Source organism: Lycium ferocissimum, chromosome 11 (assembly GCF_029784015.1).
Source record: "Lycium ferocissimum isolate CSIRO_LF1 chromosome 11, AGI_CSIRO_Lferr_CH_V1, whole genome shotgun sequence".
Taxonomy (NCBI): domain Eukaryota; kingdom Viridiplantae; phylum Streptophyta; class Magnoliopsida; order Solanales; family Solanaceae; genus Lycium; species Lycium ferocissimum.
The window spans coordinates 63,929,604-63,938,809 of record NC_081352.1 but is presented as its reverse complement, the minus strand read 5'-3'; the positions used below and the strand labels follow the sequence as shown (position 1 = coordinate 63,938,809).

Genomic DNA, 9,206 nt, shown 5'->3' with positions numbered 1-9,206 from the left:
TTGCCCTTCCGGAGAGCTTTCGAACGTTTGAAGTCTATTCAATAACGTATTCTCTATAATAAATGGAGACTAACGATACGAAAAAAGCTATAATACTAATTGAATCGAAAACAACCCTTTAAAAGAGGAAAATGGGCCCATAAGGGCAAAATAGGAATTTTAGATAAAATTCGGTTAATCCATACTTAGGAAGTCCAACACTATCCCTCAATTGCTAATTAAGCTCAATTAATCATCAATTCCAACCTTTAATAAAAAATAAAAAATAAAAACCCAATTTAGAAAGAAACCCTAACTTTCCATAATCATAAACCATGAAATTAAGAATGATTCAACTTAGTAACTACTCAATCCAAGAATTCATGACTAGGTTAAACAAGATTTATCAACAAAACCCAATTTTATAGCATAAGATTGCAAGATGACAACTTAGAGTTTGCAACTTACTTTCCAACTAACCCCTTTAATTTCATCATAGATTCCAACTTAGACAATAAATAAACATAAATTAGGGTCAAGGGAACTTACTCAAAGATGATTCAACTCTAAATGCTCTTCAAATCGCCTCTAGAACTCTTTAAGTTTCAATTTGGTGAATGGGAGTAGAATGGTTCGAATTGGGAAATATAAGGGAATTCTGTTCAACCGTCCCTGCTTACGCAGTGCAGGACCCGCCTACGCGATCCTGCCTTGACGGATAATCATCTGCTGAGGCAGATCTCATTTAATGACTTATTTCTCGTGTTCGGCGGGGCAAAGCCCGCGCGGGTCGACCCACGAGGCGGGAGACACTCCACGTGTCGGGACACCAGATCACCAAGTTTCATCCAAAATCCCGACATCCATCCGAGACCATTCAGATACAAACCAAGCATGCAGACACATGTAAAAATATGTACGAACTCAACCGTAGCCTCAAAATTCCCAACGGAGGTAACCTTGACCCGGTCAACCCCTAAACGGCCAAAATCAAGTTTCCAACCAATGGTACAACTGAAAACCTCGAGAACCGAACCAAACATCCCACCAAATCATAATCGACCCTCCGGACCTCATGGAGTCGACGAAATTCCCAAAAAGGTCCGTTTATCCAAAAGTCAACTATTGGTCAAATATTTTTCACTTTAAGGTTCTAACTTCCCCAAATCCTATCAAAACTCGCCCGATGACCTTGAAAACCGTGTCGCCTATCCCCACGGGTCAAAAGCACTCTAACCGGGATAGAGGAAGGGTCACAGGAGTAAAAAGGGAAAAATGCACATAACGACCAAACGAGTCGTTACACATGAAAATCGGCTCCAGAGAAAACAGGTTGTTATAGTGAAATGTTGTTATAATGAATGGCAATTATAGAGAGGTTTAATTGTACAAGTAATATGCATTTATGTAAATGTTTGGTTTAAAAATGTACAAGGACATCTCTAAGTTGATTTGTTTCCTCGTTTAACTCACTTCCTTTTTTTTTTTTGGAAACCACTAAGTAATACTTAGTAGAGGGATATTTATTAATATAATTAATAATCCAACAACACAAAGGAAAAGGAAAAAAAATGAGCCAGGTCAAACGGACCTAGCCCAAATAAAAACAACAAAGTACTCAAACAGCCGACATCCACTTCCTTGTCTCATATCAATTAGGATAGTTCTTGAATGGTGACTTTGGCGGAGCAAAATCGTTACAGCTCCTCTATGGTTCAACATCTGATTTTTCGATATGGATTAGCATATCATCACACCCATAAGCTCTCACCGGTGCTGCAAACCCATAACTAAGGAGTTTATTCTCAGATAAACCAGATCTGTGCCATTCAGATAACCAAGGAGTTTGACTCACTGCTTCCTGGTTTTAGGAGAAAATTAAACTAATGGTTCAAGTCTCTAAATTAGAAAAGTTGATAGGTTTGACTAGTCAAGGTCAAAATCTACTTAAAAGGTTGATTAAGCTAAATGGTGTCTGAATTATAATTTTTAAAACTTATTAAACTTTTGCAAAATACAAACAACCCACTTTTTAACCCCCAACCCAACCCCCACGATCCCACTTATTTTAAAAAAGAAATCTTCGAACCTCTCCTCTCTTCTCCCTCCTCTCAATCAGCGATTTGCTCTTCTTCCTCCGTTGTTGTTGGTGGTGTTGCTGCTGCTGCTGCTCGAAGTCTTCTCCAACTTCTCAGGTAACAATTTTCTCCTTTCTTTTTCCCTATTACCCTTCAATGACTCAAGGAAAAACATTAGGGTTTTGAAATTAATGACTGCAAATGATGATTTTGGTTAAAGAAGAAGAAGAAGAAGAAGAAGAAGAAGAAGAAGAAGAAGAAGAAGAAGATGGATTCCTCTTCAATGTTGTTTATTTTGTAGTTTCATGCTTGAGAAACCCTGATTTAGGGTATTTGTTTCACTTGTTGTTGTTGTTGTTGTTGTGTGTTTGTAAATAGTGTAGGTGGTTGTGAAATTATGATTTTTGCTGGTATTTTTATTCTTGTTCTTCTCTAGGGTTACGAAAATAGGTCTTGCACTTTGGTTGATTTTTTCAACAGCTGTAGTGGTTTTTGCAACAGCTTTAGCACTTGTCTGACAAAAGCAAACATCCGTTGAGGTTGCATGCTTAAAAACCCTTATTTGGTGTATTTTGTTTAACTTGTGATGGTTGCGTGTTTGTAACTATTGTACATCGGTAGTGAAATAGATGTTTTTGTTGTTGTTGTTGTTATTGTTATTGTTGTTGTTCTTATTGTCCTTGTAAGGTTTATGAAAAAGGGCCTTGCCTTTGTTTTGATTTTATCCAACAACTTCATCAGTTGTTGCAACAGATTCCTCATCTGTTGGTAAAAATCAAAACAGTTGCTTCAGTTATTGCAATAGATTCACAGGTTGTTGGAAAAAATCAAAACAGTTCCTGAGGAATCCGTTGCAACTGTTCTGATTTTTTTCAACAGCTGAAGAATCTGCTACAACAACTTATGCACCTGTTGCAACAACTTCATTAGTTGTTGCAACATATTACTAAGCTGTTGGAAAAATTCATTACTTGTTGTATTTGTTTGATCAACTGATGCAGTTCTTTTTACCTGAGGAAGATGTTGCAACTGTTTTATTTTTTTTCAACAGCGGAAGAATCTGCTGCAGTAACTTCCTTAGCTGCTGCAACAACTTATGCACCTATTGCAATAGCTTTATCAGTTGTTGCAACAGATTAACAAGTTGCTGGAAAAATCCATCACTTGTTGTATTTGTTTGATCAACTGCTGTAGTTCTTTTTCCCTGTTTACTTTGAATGATGCTCAAATCAATTGAAACTATTTCTATTTATCTCTTGTGTGTAGATAAAATTGCTCCAAGCAAAAGAAAATGAGAGAAATCAATTGAGGTATCTAGAGATATAAAAGACACAAGGGGCAAACATCATTAGAAGAGCGTGCTGAACAAGCAAATGCTATTTCTGAATCAGCAAATGTAGATCCAAGTGATAGTCAAACTGATAAACAATCTTTAGATAGAGAGGAGGGCTCAGAGTCCTAGGAAACCTATGAAGTAGAAGTTCCTAGAGATGACCATGATGAACAGCCTGAAGATGGCCAAAAAGCAGAGATAAAAATCAAGAAAGTGAAGAAGATCAAGAAGATGAATAAAATGATGATGGAAATAAAGTAGATGAAGAAGATGAAGATGAAGAAGATGATGAAAATGAAAGGATAATGAAGAAGATAAAGAAGAAAATACAAACGAAAGGTCAACGACCATAGGTGAAGTAAGACAAAGTGAATGCCAATATTGTTAAGTGTTCTAGTATTGGTACAGATCCTAACAGACCTTCCACCGATGATGTAAAATTTTGTATTGAAAAGTACGGGTTGAGGATGTTGTTGGATGTATACAATGATTTGACCGATGATATTGTGGTCAAATCAGGCATAGGCAGGAGCTTCGATAAGTTTAGGCTCATACTTCAAGAGTTGGAGAATTTCTTTAGGGCTAGTTGTTTTGGGTTTTATTGAGATTTGCCTGAAGAAACCGGTGCACGGTTTCAACTGACCATTGGTGTATGGACTTCTGAAACATAGGATTCTTTGTACCACAAAGGATGAGGTTATGATAAATTTCTATGGCATGCCGGTTTGCTTTGGCATGAAGGAGTTTGCTATAGTTACCGGCCTGAGATGTCATCCTTATGAGCATCTTCCTACCATTACATTAACGAAGCCAGCCCGGACAACCAAGCCAGCCAAGAAAGCAAAGGATGGAAAATGTAAGAATGATGTTGATTTGGTGGATTTAGTGGGAAAGAACTACAAAGAAAAGAAGTTTATTGAAGATTTGAAGTCCAAATGTGAAGACGGTCAACATATATGGCTTTCCTTGGGCTTTCATGGTAAACTTTCTTCAATGTTTTATCTTTCTATTTTTAGTATTTCAATCACTATTCTGATTTTTGCTGGCATTTTTTTTCTAGGTTTGGGAATTTGAAGTCATTCCTCACCTCTCGGCATCAAGGAAAGGATTACTCAAAAGAAGTTTCTTTTCCAAGGAACCTTAGATGGTGATCACTCAAGAACAACACAAAATTGAGTGTTGACACCTAATTTTTGACCTCCCATAATTTATTTTTATTATCCACAGTACTTGAATATCAAACGGAGCAAAATGTATATTTTTACAGGTCAAAACGATTTTTATAAAATTATTCCGACAATATTCTGCCATTTTATTTGGCAAAATAACTTCAGTAATGATTATGAATCATTTAGGAATTAATTTGTACATTTTTGTAGTTAATATGGAATATTTGCTAAAATTTAATCAAGAGGATTATTTAAAACAATTATTTTTATTTAATTGATAAAATTACAATAAAACCAATGAGCAAGCATTTTACTCCGTTTAATTCAAAGAATCTGATTAATTAAATAAATTAATCATTTTTATCTCTCAATTCTTAACTTTGGATTTATTTGAAAATTGTTTACTATGTACTTAATTGAGGCTATAATTGAAGTAATCAACGGATAGCCAATTCCATGGCTTTGCTTGATTAAGGCTAATTTTGCAAACTCCTCATTACAATATTAGCCACTTCCTTTAAGTTAAATTAATCAATTAATTAGTTAATTTTGGTTATAATTGAAATCATCATTTGACAAAGCATTTCTGATTTTGGCTGTTTTAGTAAAGATGTATATTTGCCGCTTCTATACACATGAATGTACACGAATATACGCGTATATCCGCGTATATCATGTATATGGGGCATAAGCACTTGGGCTGCCTATTTCATTTTTTTTTATGTCCGGTCCAATAAGGACCTAACCCGGCCCAACTCCGCGATAAAGGGGGTAATACCCCCCATTTCTCTCACTCTTCAACCAAACACACCCCTTTCCTCTCCTTTCCCCTTGAAAACCCTAGCCGCCCCCAACCTCCTCACCTCTCTCCTCGTCATCGGCCTAAAAATGGCAAAGGTTGAATTCGCCTTTGCTTTACGCAGCGGATGCTCAATCAAATGGGGTAAAGCATTAATTGCGTTACCCTTTCTCCACCATAGCACAACCAAACAAGGTAAAATAATCCCCATTCCTTTGTTTTTTTTTTTTTTTTGCTTTATAACGGTTGTATGTCTGAAAATCCTTAATGGATTTTGTTATATTGCGTTTGAAATCCACGATTGCTATTGGTTCGAGATGAACCAAATGGATCGATCTTTTGGGGTCGAATCTGGCCTTTCATTGCTTATTTGTTTTCAATCTCAACCGTCAATTGGTTCTAAGACAAACAATTTTGAGAAATTGGCTTTGTCCCACATCTGTTCCAATCTAGGGTTTGGGAAAATTAGGGGTCTAAGTATAGAACCCCCAATTCACATTTCTAGGAGAGCTGGAGATCGAATATTACACATATTCACCAAAAACTCAATTTCTCTTAAGTTTTGGCAAAATTTGCTTTGAAACTTTGAAATTTGGGTTAAGTTAAAATTTTAAATACTTTTTCTTTTGTTGTGTGGCTAAGTTGTGAGGTTGAGGAGCGAAGGGGTCTCCAAAGGTTCAATCTCAATCAAGGCTGCGCTCAAAAAAGGTAACCTATTTTCTTTTAGTTAATTTTTATTGCTTTAAACTGCCTTATGTGAATTTATTTAGTTTCTGTTTTTGTGTAGTTAGGCTTAGTTAATCTTAGCTTAGATTTGCTTTATTTCTGTGGTTATTAATCATGTTTGCTTATGTTAGATTTACATTATTTCTAGTCTAGATTAGTAGTTTATTAACCCTGTCTATATGCTTAACTAGGATTTGATGTCTATAATTTTATTAATCCTATCTATGTACTTAGCTAGGATTAAGAGTTCATAGTTTTTGTTGATCATGTCTAAATACTTGCTTGTTTTTTAGATTAGTCGATTAGTAATCTGTTGATCATGCATAAATACTCACCTGTTCTAAGATTAGTTAATTCATAACTTGTTGGTCATGTCTAATTGCTTAAACTGTTTTAGGACTAGTTGCTTAAACTGTTAAGCATGCTTGTACTTAACTGGTTGCCTATCCATGTTTGTTCCATTCAAGTTTGATAAACTATAGGTTGTGACTGATTGAGTATGGTTTGTGGGTTAGTAACATGTTCACTAGTTTGAGTCTGGACTTTTGCTTGAAAGATGCCTTACATGTTTCAAACCTGTAGCTTATTAATCGTGAGTTATTTAGCTGGTGTCTTAGTTATTTAGCTGGTGTCTTTCCCCTTTAAGAATGGATAAATACCCTGATTACATTATATGAACCGGCAGTGCATTATTTCCCCTTGGAATCTGGTCTGTCTAAGAACAAATTGATACTTCGTTTTCCTTTGTTAAGTGCTGGTGTTGACGTTCTTGGTTACCTTCACTTGTGGTCTATTAAAAGTGTCCATGCCCCTCTTACTTAAATGTTTTGAGTCTTTGAAAACCTATTGTTGAAATACTTACACCTAGTTTGTACATAGCCAAAGTCTGTCTACACTTGAGCAAATAAAGTAGGATTTGAAGTGATCTTTAAAGTTAAAAATCTCATTTCAAAAGTGTTATGAATTCTGGGCTTTTTTCTTTTCAACAAAAGGAGTGTGTTACTTGTTTGAAATTATTAGGTTCTGCCCTGGCTGAGTTAATTACCATGAAGAATCCCCCCTCTTTTTTCCATTGTATTGTTGCTCGTATACGTGCTATGTACTGAATGTATAAATATTATACATGACTCGTATGCATCATGGTGTATACAAGAAGTATATTTTGTATACCGCATGAGAAAATTTTGGAACCTGTTTTGCTATGCATTGTAGATAAAGTGTTTGGGTCAAATCTGCCCTTTTTAGTGTTTACTCTGTTGGGTCTGCTTTGAATTGTTATAATCTGATCTCAGTTCTTGATTATTTGGGCCTAGCCACACTTGTTCCCTTTGGGCTTGGAAGAGTTGTACCCATTGTTTTTTTTTTTTTAAACTTGTTAGGACTATATACACTGTATACATGTATCTGTGCATATATGTTTGTTTCAAATATTCACTTGGTTTTAAAATTCTTGTTAATTCCATAAGAGGTTTTAAATACTTTCAAACCATAAATTCCTTTTGCCCCTTTTTGTGTTTGCATGTGAAATGTTGCGGGCCACTTGGGCCATTCCTATCCACCAAACTTGTTGGGCAGAAAGCCCAACACCTATTCATTGATCGAGTCCGTAAAAAAAATAATAAGGGAAGCTAATATATTGAAGGCCCAAGCTGTAACGATCCATTTCATCGTTATAGTATTTTGACCCATTTAACCTTGTTGACCCCGAGTCCCGTTAGTACGACCTATGACTTAGTGAGGTCATTGGTTTGGGTCCCAAGGCGTTCAGGGATGTTTTGAGTCTCAAATGAATGCTTAGTTTCATAGTGTTGGGGTTGAGTTGGTCAACACCGGGTTAAAATGATCTCTTTTGGGAATTTCGAGGTCACGGTTGAGTCCGTAACGTGGTTTACAATCAAAATGCATATATGGTTTGTGTTCGAGAAGTTCCGGATGAGTTTCGGGGGCTAAAACGAAGTTTTGAACATTTCAAAATTTTGGGCACCCGCTATAGCGAAGGGTACACCCGCTGCAGCAAAAATCTGGGGCAGAATGTCCGTTTTTATGCAGAATGTCCGTTTTTAAGTGCTATTTTCAAGTCTTTCCCCTCATAAACCCAAAAACACTTCCCTAGAAAGTGAGGAGCTATTTTCCTAAGGCTAGGGTGGAGTTCTTTCTTAAAGGTAAGTGCAAACCCTTACGTGATTCATTATCTTCCCTTCTTCAAATCCCATGACAAGCTTAAGCTCCATTAATGGTGGGTGGAAGATTAGAACCCAAGAATTGATGAGACCTTCAATAGTTGAAGGTTGGGGAGATAGCAATGAAAAAGCATTCACAAGCACTGTGGGGTAAGATTCTAACCTAGTATTCATTATTTATTGTCGATTATCATCATCTCATAGTCATCCTACACACTAATTGTGAAGAACTAATGGGTTAAGAATCATAGGGCTAAAAATAGAAAAGATGAATTTGGATATCTTGTGATGAATGGAATTTCATGAAATTAAGATTGAAGGTTAACTAGATGATGGGTAACATAATTGTGCACTAAGTTTCCCGTTTTACCCTCATGAACCCGGATTCACATTGTAGGGGTATTTTAGGTATTTTTCTAAAAATATAGCAATATGGGTATCGTTGGACTCGTTTAGACTCGTAGAGTACTATTTTAACTATATTGTATCTGAATTTTCTATAAAATTATAGTTTTGCCCTTGTGGCTCGGGTTTGGCTATTTTGGGTCCATTTTTGGATTTTGGGTAAAACTATGGCAATATGGGTATCCTTAGATTCATATTCTGACATAAAATTCATATTTGATAGACGTTAATCATTTTGAGGTTGTCCAAAGAGGAAGGAAAGGCTAAGGTTTGATGATTCGAGACTGTTGCTAGGCACTCCTGGTAGGTTACGGTTTACTTTAGTTAAACTTTGATTAGCGAAATGTATATATTGTGTAGAATTGATGGGACAAAGCATGATTAGGTCTTCAGACATGGTGTTTGGTTGGATATTATCTAGGTTGGTATGACTTTTGATTATGCGAGTTTATCGCCATTACTTTATAGATTGAATAGGAGGTGTACTTGTGGTGATATGGGAAGAAAGGAGATAATGTATATTCGTGATGTTGATTG

At 36.1% G+C, this 9,206-nt stretch overlaps 1 long non-coding RNA gene across 1 annotated transcript; it reads left to right on the top strand.

The window, feature by feature from the left end:
- The first annotated feature begins 5,370 nt into the window (after positions 1 to 5,370).
- On the top strand, positions 5,371 to 7,441 carry LOC132037897 (uncharacterized). The gene is made up of 2 exons (XR_009410087.1): positions 5,371 to 5,553; positions 6,001 to 7,441. It is a non-coding gene; the product is annotated as an uncharacterized LOC132037897 (long non-coding RNA).
- Positions 7,442 to 9,206: the final 1,765 nt, after the last annotated feature.